This window comes from Molossus molossus, unplaced genomic scaffold (genome assembly GCF_014108415.1).
Source record: "Molossus molossus isolate mMolMol1 unplaced genomic scaffold, mMolMol1.p scaffold_m16_p_14, whole genome shotgun sequence".
Lineage (NCBI taxonomy): Eukaryota > Metazoa > Chordata > Mammalia > Chiroptera > Molossidae > Molossus > Molossus molossus.
Window position 1 is genome coordinate 49,619,628 of NW_023425349.1, and position 10,895 is coordinate 49,630,522.

Here is a 10,895-nt window from a genome sequence, read left to right on the forward strand (position 1 = left end):
TTCTGGAGTCTCCCTAAACATAATTAATAGCCAGAGTGAATCACACAAACAGCAGAAGTTGTAGATATGTGTTCAGAGAGAATAAACATTGTGTTTGAGCTAGAGTTGTCAGAGGAAGAGCCTGTTAGGATCTAGGATTTGAACTAGACATTGAAAAATGGATATGGATAGACTATGCAGTCAATAGAATATGGAAAGTCAGTGTCTTTCTCCAGTGGAGCGGATTTCCATTTTAGAAGTTGAGAGTCAAAGGCCATCTATGTGGACAGATTACCAGGAGAGAGACAATAGGATAGGAAGTTATAAAAACATGAAGTGAATAAATAACGAAAGTTTAGGAGAAGAAGTCAGTGGAACAAGGCATTGCTTACCTTAGTCAGTGCTTTTGGGGCTACACACCAGAGTCCATGCTCTGCAGCAGGTTTCAATTACAGCTGCATAAGAAGTGAGCACATTTGTGTGCAGGAAAGGCTTTATGGAAGAGATGGGATTTCAGAAGTTCTGAGCACTTCCCTGAGGGTTTAAGACGGCTCTGACCAATATTAATTTATAAGATTTGTAGGCTAAAGTTTCTTGGAATACTACCAAGATGAAACCCAGGGTGAAATGTTTTTTACATTTTTTTTTAAACAGCTTTTCCACTGAATAGAGATTGATTGATCTTTAAGAGGTTGATTTTTGATGGAAAGGGAACATTGATCACTGTGGTAAATTACCCAATATGATAGAAAAGCAGAACTTGTTGAATTCTTAATGTACGGTTTTCATGATTGTGTTTGTATTGGGTCAAAGATAATGATGAGAGAATAATTCAATGTGGCCTAGGATAATTACTAAAATTGGAAACTAGAAATTAATTGTGAGGTTGCAATAGCTCTTAAGAGCACTCAAATTATTCCTTCTCTTTGTGGATAAACAGCAGCAGAGGGTATTCCTCTCTCACAGGTTTCTTCTAGGGGCTGATGGACACATTCATAGTGGACTTGTGTCATGTACAATTTTCTTGTATTGTTCCCCCTTTTACCTCTACACTAGCATTTTTATCACAAAGGAGGTCAAGGACATGGAATATTTGTTGTCAAATCCTCCAAAAGTTCAATCGTAGATATAGTTAAGGGGAAGTTTGACATGAAATCTGGTGATAGATCTATGGATTTCTTTTGTTCACGTCATCCAAGAGAAGCAGTGTAGTCAAAAGGCTCCAAGGTTTAAAGTCACAGAGCTAGTTTTGGGAGCCCAGCTTGGCCATTTAGTGACTATAGATCTAAGTCAAGTTATTATTCTCTCTGAGACTAAGTTTTGTTACATGAGTCATAGGGGTAATTAGAACAACTGTAACATATTTGTAAGATAAGGTTTCTTGAGGGAAGTGAGTTTTTTCTTTCTTTTGAACACCCAACACCTAGAACAATGTCTAGTACACAGCACATGCTCAGTTAACATGAATTTTAAACTGAAAGTGACTTGTCCATACAAGTTACCTGTATTAGTGAAGGTTCTCCAGGCAAAGGGAGGGAAGAAGGGGGGGGGGGGGGCGGGGGACAGAGAGAGAGAAAGAGAGAGAGAGATTGATTTTAAGGGATTTGCTCATATGATTATGAAGCTTTTTCTCTCAAGTCCAAAATTTGCGGTTTCCCAGCAGGCTGGAGACCCAGGACTCAGCCAATTAGCCAATATTGCAGTTTAAATCTGAAGGCTATAGGCTGGTAGAATTCCCTTTTGCTCAGAGGAGGTCAGTGTTTTATTTTAGTCTGGTCTTCAACTGATTGGATGAGGCACACCCACATTATGGAAGGCAATCTGCTCTACTCAGAATCCACAAATTTGAATGTAAATTGCATCTGCAAACACCTCACAGAAACATCCAGAATAATGTTTGATCAAATATCTAGGCACTGTGGCTATCCAAGTGGACACATAAAATTAACCATGTTAGTGCTTATTGTAAGTGTGGATTCACACATTCATAATATTCCTACTCAGCACTGGAATATTATAAAGTCATCATTACCAGAGCATAAACCCAGACTCAATTTGTTATAAGTAACCACTTTTTCTTTAGAAGGAGAAAGAGAAACAAAACCAGAGCATTTTTCATTGATGTTCTCATGTCTTATTTTTTATAGCTTTTCCTCTCAGCAATGAAAATATGTAGCTGGGCTGTATTTGGGGCTTTGCCTGATCTCTTGTTATAAGTATATTTCTTTCTTTGATGCCACCTGAAGCTATCTCCATCCTCTTCACTACTTTCCATTTTTAATAGGGTACTAATCATGGAAAAAACGATCACTAGTATTGCTAGACTTGGAAATACAAGCTTGTTTCTTGTTGTGTTTCCATTTATATTTCTTTTTGCTTCTTGTGGCTGCAAGAAGCAGAAGACCACTTATACTCATTTATGTAAAAACATACTATAAGGATTCAGGAATCTGTCATAGGAACTTAAGGGCAAGTGGCCATCACCAGTTTGTATGGCAACTAGAAAGTGTTAGAAGTTTCCCTTCCATCTCTCAAGCATTATCCGGCGTGTTCCTTTCCTAGGGCTATTGTAACAAAGTACTATAAAGTTTGTGGCCTAAAAATGCAGAGTTTATTTTCTCACAGTTCTGGAGACTAGAAATCGGAAATCAAAGTGTAGGCAGGGCTATGCTTTCTCTTAGGGCTCTAGGAAAGAATCTTTGCTTGCTTTTTCTAGCTTCTGGTGGTCACCTGCAAACTTTGGTGTTCCTTGGCTCATGGCAGCCTAGTTCCAATCTCTGCCTCTGCCTTCATATGGTCTTATTCCTCATGTTTGTCTCTGTCCAATGTTGCCTCTTCTTATAAGGGCACACACATTGGCTTAGAACACATTCTAATCCAGTACGACTTTATCTTAACTTGATTACATCTGCAAAGACCCTATTCCCAAATAAGATCATGTTTGGAGGGACTAGGAGTTAGAATTTGAACATATCTTTTTGGGGTACACCATTCAACCTACAATATCTGATATCTCATCCTTGCTTATCACATCATTGCCGTTCGGTTTTTCTCCTTCTCATTCTCCTCTGGGTGGCTTTCTCTGTTAACCAGGGTTTTGTCACTCTCCCTCCTCCCCCACGACATTGTCTTGGACATGGTTTTGGCTTGCATCTTGCCAACTCCAGCTCATATTTATCTCTCATTTTCTCTTTTCTTTAACTTCTCAAGCTGACCACAGCATTTTTATTTTCCAGTTAAAATACCTGAAAGATGATTCCAATCGGCCATATCTTCTTTTTCAGTTCTAGGCTTTAAGCTGTAGTCAGTCAAAATAGGCATCACTTCTGAGCCAAGTGATCATCTTGGTTCAAGAAACTGGGTCTAGGCACGACTTCTTAGGCAGGAGCTCTGAGTGAGTCCTAAATACACTTGATGAATGCATAGCCACAAAAACTGTATTAACCAAGAAAAATATTTTATAGAAATAGTCAAGATCATTCTAAAATTTATATGAAAAAGCAAAGGAACTAGAATAGCTAAAATAATTTTTAAAGATAAAGCCAAAATGAGGGGAATGATTCTATTTTGCTCAAGCCTTATTATAAAACTATAGTAATCAAGATTGTATAGTATTGGCAGAGGGATAGACACATAGACAGACCAATGGGATGGAACAGAGAACCAAGTAATACACCCAGACAAATATGCCCAGCTGATTTTTGATTGACGTACAGAAGCATTTCAATAGAGAAATGATAGTCTTTTCAAGAAATGGTATTAGAAAAATTGGATGTTCATAGGCAGAAAAAAAGAAAAAAAATGAAAAAAAAACCCAACCTAAACCTTATATATTTTACAAAAATAACTGAAAATGGATTATAAATTTAAATGTACACCATTCAACCCACAGAACCTGGTATCTCATCCCTGTTTCTTACAGCATTCTCATTCTATTTTCTTAATATTTCTTTTAACAGGGTCTTCTCAAAGCAACATTTTTAAATTTTAATTTAAATAGATTGATTTTTAAAAACAAATTATCTTTTTGGTATCATGTCTAAGAACTCTTGTCCAAACCCTAGATTCCACAATTTTTCTTCCGTGTTTTCTTCTAAAGGTTTTGTAGTTCTGTATATTACATTTAAATATTTGCAAACCACATATCTAATAAAGGAGTCAGATCCAGAATTCATAAAAAAACTCTCAAAATTCAACAATAAAAGAAAACAATTAATTCAATTAGAAGGTGGGCAAAAGACATGATGAGTCATTTTACCAAAGAGGATAAACAAATGGCAAATAAGCATATGAAAAGATGTTCAGCATCCCTGGCCATTAAGAAAATGAAAATTGAGCCCTGGTCAATTTGGCTCAGTGGTTGGAGCATCGGCCCTCAGACCACTAAGGGCACGTACCTCAGTTGTGGTTTGTCCCTGGTCCCGGTTGGGGTCGTGTGGGTGGCAACCACTCCGTGTGTCTCTCTCACATCGATGTTTCTTTCTCTCTCATCCTCCCACTCTTCCTCCCACTCTTTCTGAAGATAAATACAATATCCTCGGTGAGGATAAAAAAAGAAAATGAAAATTGAGACCATACTGGGTTATTACTTCACATCGATTAGAACAACTAAAATAAAAAATAGTGAGAACACCAAGTGCTGACAAGGATTTCTAATATATTGCTGGTAGGAATGTAGAATGGTATGGCCACTCTGCAAATAGTTTGGTAGTTTCTTAAAAAAATAAAATATAACCTTACCATATGATCCAGTAATTAATTTGTGCATATTTATCCCAGGTAAATGAAAACTGTTGTCCACAGTGGGGAAAACAAAATGTATGCAATGATTGCACAGCAGTGTTTTTTTAAGGATAGCTCCAAGCTGGAAATAAACAAAATATTCTACAGTAGGTGAATGGCTAAACATGATGTGGTACATATATGCCACAGAATATTACACAGCAATAAGAGGAACAAACTAGCCTTGGACAGTTTGGCTCAGCAGTTAGAGCATCTGCTTGTGGTCCACAGAGGCCTGGGTTCGGTTCCTGCTAAGGGCATGTACCTCGGTTGCAGTTTTTCCCCGGCCCTGGTTGGGTCGTGCAGGTGGCAACCACTTGATGTGTCCCTTTCACGTCGATGGTTTTCTCTCTCTCTCCTCCTCTGTCTCCCTCCCGCTCTATCTGAACAAAAAATGAAAAAATGACCTCAAGCGAGGATAAAAAAAATAAAAGAGGAACAAACTATTGATACATACAACTTGGAAGTACCACAAGGGCATTATACTGAGTGAAAGAAAGGTGATTTAGAAAAGTCACACACTGTATACATTTATTCATAAAAATTCTTAAAATGAAAAAAATTATAAAAGATGGATAATTGCTTAGTGGTTGCTAGGGGGTAGGGAGTGGGTATGGCTATAAAGAGGTAGCATGAGGGAAATGTTTGTGGTGATAGAACAGCTTTATATTTTTATTATACCAGGGTTACACAATTCTACTCATATATTAAATATAGAATTAATAAACACATATAACAATATCAATGTCCTGGTTTTGATATTGTATAGTTATTTAAGATTTAACCAAGGAGGAGAACTAGAGGAAGGGTATAAGAACCATCTAAGTACCATTTTTGTAACTTCCTGTGAATCTATATTTCAAAACTGTATTAATTTAGTCACTATACTTAACCTGAACTCAAAGCAGAAAATTTAAGAAATCAGGTTTAGTAAGTGAGGCTACCTGAAATTTCTTTTCTTCTTTGTATTTTTAAGTGTGTATACCATCATATCTGTCAAATGTATTGCCTGTTTTATCGTTATGAAATGAACCTCTTTCTCTTTAGAAATATTTATTGTCTTAATGTCTAGTTTGTCTGATATTCATATAGCCACTCCAAATTGCTATGGTTACTGCTTGTATGGAATATCTTTTTTTCATCCTTTTACTTTCAATCTGTTTGTGGCTATGAATGTAAAGTATGTCTTGTGTAGACAGCATTTCACTGGATCTTGCTTTTTATCCAGTCTGACAATCTCTGTCTTTTGACTAAAATATTTAGTACCTTCACATTTAATGTAATTATTGATATATTTAAATTTACATCTCCCATTTTGCATTTGTTTTGTATATGTCTCATGTTATTTTGTTCCTGAGTTCCTCTTTAATGTCTTCTTTTGTGTTAAACAAAGCTTTTGGTGTATCATTACTTTTCTTTGTTAATTAACAAAATGTTTTTGAGTTACTTTTTCAGTTGTTGCTCTAAAAATTACAATATGTATCTTAGTTGATCACAGTCTACTCAAGTTAATACTGAGTCAGTACTAGTAAAATATAGAAATTTTGCTTCAACAGAGCTCCTTCTTTACCCCTGCCCCTCTGATGTGCTAATATTGTCAAATATGTCTCAAATATGGTGTTGAGCCTATGTACTGAATGTTTCAATTTGGTTATTGTTCATTTCAATTCCAATTTTTTTATTGTTTCTACTTCTCTATTGAATTCTCTATTTGTTGAGTCATTCTCATATTTTTCTTTAGTTCCTTAAACATAGTATCTTTAATTCTTTGAACATGATTATATTAAGTAAAGTTTTGGTCTGCTAAATCTAACATAGAAAGATGGTTTCTTTTGACTATCTTTCCCTCCTGAATATGGGTTATACTTTCTATTTATTTGCGTGTCTTTTATTTTATTTTTTTTGTTTAAACCTAGACATCTTGGATAACATTATAACACCTCTGGATTTTCATTTTTCCTTTGATGACTTCAATTTAAGTTTTGTAATTTTCTTGGACTTTATCTGCAGAATCTCTCCTATAGTTCGTGGCTTCTAATGTCTCTTCTTCATTTTTAAGTTCTTATTTTTATTTCTTGTCTGGCTTCCTAATAGTTGTCCTTGTGTCTTTATACCTTAGTTGTTGGCCAATGATTTGGACCAAGCTTGTACTCAAACACCTGAAACCTATAAACTTGCACACTCTTCTAATGAATCAACTTATATATGTGGTCACATGTTCAAAGTTCAAGTAATTCTCATCTGTTTTGGCATTTATTTTTCTCTCAGACCATCTCAAATTTTCCTTGCACACACGCTCAGTTTCCTGGTCACATAGGGATATGTGAAGAGCTGACTGAGCTCTTGTATGGCTCCCTCATTTTTCAGGCTCTCCCTGTTAACTTTCCGATTGGTTCACAACTTGCCCCAACTGGTACTTTAGAATTCAGCTAGCACCGCTGTGGATTTTCTCCATTCCTTTTCCACTGCGTTTGCCTTTTTTACTGACAGTCTTATTGGGTGTGGATTTTCACCTTCTGCCCCAAATCAAATTAGTCTCTACTGGCAGAGAGCTGCTGGTTTTTATGGGCAGCTCTGTCTTTGTGATATTACTACAAACTGGGGATTTGGGAAGAGAGATGGGAGCAACGCTAGGCAAAAAGGCTGCAGAATCCTACTCTTTGTACCCAAGTTCAGCTGATTTTCATGAATAAAGGCTTCTCAATTTGTTATCTGCCTTCAGTTAAATTTTTAGAATTCCCCCCAGTTTTATACTTGTTTCTGTGGAGTGGGTGGGATGATTTTTGACCTCTTTATGGCAATTTTATGTTTTTAAATAATGAGAGATGCGGATGTCTTATTTTATCTACAAATTTAGTTTACGGCCAGAGGGGGAAGAACTTGCTTCCTCAGGCCAATATTTCCCCCTTTGCAGATGTATCACACCAGAAATAACACTTTGACAATGCAAAATATAATCTATTTACAAACACTTATAATTTAGGTATTTGATTTGATTTTTAAAAACCACATGTTGGTGACCTATGTTATGCTAACTGTGAGACTATTTGTGTAGGTAGTATGATTTGGTTGTTATACATGTAAAAATATTGATGAGTGGTGTACACATTGCTTAGTTTTTTAGTTCAAAGAAGATTGACATTTTATTCATCTTTGCAACTTATATATTTTAAATTTAACAATTATTAGTGTAAATAAAAGTGAGGAAAAGTGTGATAATACAAAAATCATATGCTGCTGCATTTTTTTTGGTATCTCTATAGGAAAATAGTTTTATTTATCATACAAACAATAGTTTTTAGCTACCAGGGTTAAACACTGTATATGTATTATTTAATTGAATCTTAACCTTTCTTTGAGGGGATTATTGTATTATCATCATTTTACAGATGTGGAAACTGTGGTTGAGAGAAGTTATGTAACTTGCTCAAGGATAGGCATGTAATAATTAGTGTAATGCAGATTAGAAACCTAGTTGGTCTGACTCCTAAGACTTTGTTTGTATAGTATGTGGTCATATGATGTGAAAATTTACAGCATTATTTCTAACTGGGGATATTATAAATTTTATAAGTGAGACTTTTTCATTTCTTTATTGTCCCTTTCTGCTGAACTTTTAGTATTACTTCTGATGCTGATAAAAACAGTCGACTTGTGGCAATTTTAGCCTCTTCTACCTTCTTGTCCGACAGCTCCACTGAGGCAAAGTGGTCGTTGGTTTTATATATTTTTTAGTCCTGCTTTCCTTGAGACAACAAAATTCATTGAGCACAATTGTTTTACAGTCATTTAAGTACAGGTAATGCTCTCCTTGCCTTTCAAGTATTAGAAAAACTTAGATTAAAAAAGAATTAGTGTCTTTAAAATTCACAAATGTTCACCTTGATGCATTAAATAGAATGGTGCTCCAAATTCAGCAGGTTTTCTATTTCCTTTATTATATGCAGAAGACAAGAGCATGGCATGAGGAATATGAAAGTAATGATAATTTTTGCCACCAGTAAAAAGCGTTGGGATAAACAAAGATATTACATACTATCCTTGAGTTTCATTTATTTATTCCAAACACATGTTCTTTTTTAAAAACAGCACTCGTAGGCTCTATACATGGAAAACACGTTAGATTTGAGTGATACCTCAGACATACAGGAGCAATGTCTTTGCTGAAGTTCATTTTTGTTTGTTTGCGAGTGCCTGTGAAGAGTGATGCAAGCCAGCCTGGTTGGACACACGGACAAATGGATTGAGTGTGCCAATGGGTACCTTTGAGAATACATGTAGCCTTGATCATTTCAATGATCTTCGATGCTCACAGGAGAGGTGAAGAAGATCTCATGGAAAAGCAACATCAGCTAGCGGTGTCCCCCTTGCTGCGATGCTGCCGCCAGCCGAGGGCCTTCTAGAGCATCGAGGGGGACTCTGACTCGCAGGGGCTAAAGTCACACAAACAACACCAGAAAGCCACTCTCAGTGAAAAATGAAAACAAAGTAGCTGTACGGAAAGAGTTCACTTTCCCTCACTGACTTTTCTGAGGTTTGAATCGTGGTCATCAGGGGGCTCACTTTGCACTCACAGTGGCTCAGTGAGAAGGCATGCTTTTCATGTATAGCAGGAACTAGAGAAAGAATCTTTTCTTCTGATGTTTGCCCATAAATACAGCACACTTGAAGATATTCTCACCCCCCCCCCCCCGGGATGTGTTATTTGTCCTAAAAATCACCACCATAACCACCACCTCTCTTCAGGATCCTCCAGTTCCACTTGCCCCCCACCCCCAGTTTCAACCGACTGCTATATATAGTCCTATAGAATCAAGAATGTAGTGTTATCCTAAGCAAAAAAAGCCAAGCAGAGAAAGACAAATATCACATGATCTCACTTATTTCTGGAATATAATGAACTAAACAAACTGATGAACAAAATAGACCCAGAGTCACAGAAGTAGGGTACAGATGGAAAATCCTCAAAAGGAGGGAGAGAGGGAAGGGATACACACAGAACTTCAATGCATGTACACATAACCGATGGACATAGACAACAAAGCTGGGGATGGGGTGGAGGGGAGATGGGGAGGAGGGTGTCAAAGGGGGGGAAGCATCTGTAACAAAAATAAATTAATAAAAAACCCCAAAAAGGATGTAGTGTGGTGGCTTCTAATAATGGAATGCAAACAAATATAGAAGGATTCGGTCCTGGGACCTGAGCCGCTTCCCGAACGTGTTCTCCACAATGGGCTGGGTGATGCATTCAGCAGTGGCAGTGTCTTAGCTTCAGCCTCAGCCCGGATGCACCCTTTTCCTGCGGTGCCACAGCTTTGGTGGAACCCAGGCATCGTAATGTACATGAACCCGCAGCCTTGTTCTAGAGCCACGTACTATATATAGTACAGCCAGGTTCTATATATAGCAGGGCTGTGCGTGAGGAGGGCATCAACTGCAAATGGGTGGAGGAGATTACAACGCTGGTGCAGAAAGTAGGGAACCATTTGGGCTTGGACATAATCCACACCTGCAAGCCCTTCCATATGGAGAGCCAGTAGTGGCACCCCTTCACCAACAAACTGACAATGTGGGTGGGCTGTGCCCTCGGAGCAGTCAGGATCCTGCCCCAGCCCTGGTGCAAGAGCAGTGAAGAGTTGTCCCAACTCCAATCCCAGTGAAGATGGTTCTTTCTCTTTTGGTTCAGGGGATTCCAAACCCAGGCGGACTGATGGAGCCCATGAAAGTGGGAGTTGATACCAAAGCTTTTGCTTGGGATAAAGAAGAGCTGCCTATTTCTTTTTGGTGCCCACTGCAAGGGGCAGTGATTCTGGCTTAATTCTTACCCAGTTGACATTACTGAGAGTCTTCAAGGGTCTTACCGGGTCCTCCTTTCTGAAATCCAAATTGATAATAGTGATCTCAAATCACAGTGAGGGATTTCAAGGCTGGCTTCTGGGGAAAGCCCGGGAAAGTCCTATTTCTGCAGCCACTGAGCTAGAGAGTAGCATCGTTGCTGTGAACCTCACGTTGGGCTGGCCTGTGTGCATGTGTGCACATTAGGAAACTGAACTTCATAAACTTGCCCACGGTCCCAAAAAAGAAAGTAAAAAGAATTAGGTCCTAATGCAAAAATTATGTCTTAGTACATTGTA

General features: G+C 37.8%; 1 pseudogene; it reads left to right on the top strand.

Annotated features, from left to right (window-relative positions):
* Nucleotides 1–10,393, top strand: part of LOC118629305 — a 40,450-nt pseudogene extending 30,057 nt beyond the window's left edge.
* Nucleotides 10,394–10,895: the final 502 nt, after the last annotated feature.